The sequence below is a fragment of the Ctenocephalides felis genome, unplaced genomic scaffold (genome assembly GCF_003426905.1).
Source record: "Ctenocephalides felis isolate EL2017-DRISC unplaced genomic scaffold, ASM342690v1 CF-g0.4_SCAFFOLD_01271, whole genome shotgun sequence".
Lineage (NCBI taxonomy): Eukaryota > Metazoa > Arthropoda > Insecta > Siphonaptera > Pulicidae > Ctenocephalides > Ctenocephalides felis.
Window position 1 is genome coordinate 18089 of NW_020537425.1, and position 2072 is coordinate 20160.

The window sequence follows — 2072 nt, forward strand, 5'->3', positions numbered from 1 at the left end:
AGAAGATGAAAAGAATAGATAATAAAAGTAAGAAAAAGAAAGAATGAAAATAAGTTGAAAAAACTATAAGCAAGAATGGGATTAATATGAAGAAGATAAGATGAAAATTATATAGCATAAGAAGAATAGGATTTATGTAAAAAGAAGATAGTATGAAAACTGAAGATTTCAGTAGAATTGTAGTAGTAAGATAATAATTAAGTAATGTTGTAGGTGGCAAGTAATGCTAGTAAGCAATATTTGTTATTGGTATATCTGGTACTGGTTTTAGGAACTCATTTGGTTCATCCTCATTTTTTTTTACATATGAGTACTGCTTCTGTCATTCAATACTTCATCTATTCAAGTCATCATACGAGTACAACTATGAAGTACTTTAAAATTTGAGACATATCGGATACGATTGATCAAAATTTAAATTATTTTCCTAGATATAACTGGTTGACTACGATAATGCTCTTCTGTTTCATTTCTCCGCAAAACTTTAAAAGCATTTTTTTTCAAACTGTCTTTTCCGATATATCGAATACTAATTGTTTTGTCACACCCTAGAAGAAAATTAAATTAAGTAGAATTAATTATTTAATTTTAGTGAATATATTTGAAAAGTAGGATTAAAAATAAATTCCCATGCGGGGAATCGAACCCCGGCCTCCTGGGTGAGAGCCAGATATCCTAACCACTAGACAACATGGGATATAACAAACATTCATTGTTTTAGGTGAAAAACATTGGGAATGATGCTAATTAGTTTTAGGTGAAAATCTACCGAGCCGTTTCTTGTAATTAACTGTTGAAAAAATTTAAGCCAATTATTATGGAAAATTAAAATTAGACATTTACTTAGCATAACGATAGAGTAGTTGGTTTTAAAATTGATTTTTAGAAAATACTTTGAGTTAACGTGATCGTTCGTTCTCAATTTGTGTAATAAATCTACTCGGAATACTTCTAATCACTCATAAATTAATTTTTTTATTATTGATTAAGTCGATTATTTACACATATCGGGCAGTTCATGTAACTTGCCTCAAGGCAAAATACCAAACCATCTAGTTTAATACTTCTATGCACTGTAAAAATTTTAATAAAATTTACACAAAATAAGAATATCGTTAGTCAATAATTAGTAGTGCTATTTGTTACTTCAGAATAATTGGTCATGTAAAACAATTTTACGCTGATGGTAGATAATTTATTCAAGACACTTGGTTCTAATATGACAATGTAAAAACATCAATACACGCATAACATGTTTATCCGTTAATTATTTTCTCGTTGTTACTTCAGAGGCGAAAACGGCTGGCGTCTGTTTAGCCTTGTATCAAGTTAAATCACTTATCATATTTCTGATCGTCTAAATCCTCACACAAGCGTTTTCCCATTGAATTAAGTGTTTCGTTTTGCGTCTTTGTACCGTCGGCGGCGTCGGCAGTAATCAAATTACCTCACTAAGAGGATGTGTTCGAGTGCGTTGCGGCAGTCAAGGGAACTCGACTTTGTGGAAACGTCCTGCGATCTGTGCAAACTCCGACTGGGAAAGATCGGAACCCTTCAGCTCTACAAGACTTCATTACACTTAAATACACATCAAATATTGTTGACTGGATGTGTTATTACAGGATTAGGGTGATTGACACATTTTGAAAATTTGTTATGACGCCAATGGAAAATTATTGTTAGGAGTCAAGGAATAAAAAGTGTTTTAAGTGCGGAAAATTATTTCTTTTTACTAAATAAAATGATGTATGATAGTAATTAATCATTGTTAAACGATTTAAAATATTCATTGATAAGCTATTGATATAAATTGTCCAGATTGCTTTAACATTAATAACAATAAATTACATTTCGGGCATGTAACTATTACATACTTTTATGTGTAATATCAAGGGATTTATCAAGTTATTAAGTAGCGTCAATAAAAATTTAACACAATACCATTTTATCTACTTTTGAAGTTCTGAGCAATTCTACTTTTTTCTGCGGTTTCAGTTTTGTGTCACATGCTAATACATGTTTGTGTCAGCTGCATTAAAAAAATAAAATCACAATTAGTTGGATGATATATA

At 30.6% G+C, this 2072-nt stretch overlaps 1 non-coding gene across 1 annotated transcript; it reads right to left on the reverse strand.

Annotated features, from left to right (window-relative positions):
- Positions 1–625: 625 nt before the first annotated feature.
- On the reverse strand, positions 626–697 carry Trnae-cuc. The gene has a single exon. It is a non-coding gene; the product is annotated as a tRNA-Glu (tRNA).
- Between the last annotated feature and the right edge of the window lie 1375 nt (positions 698–2072).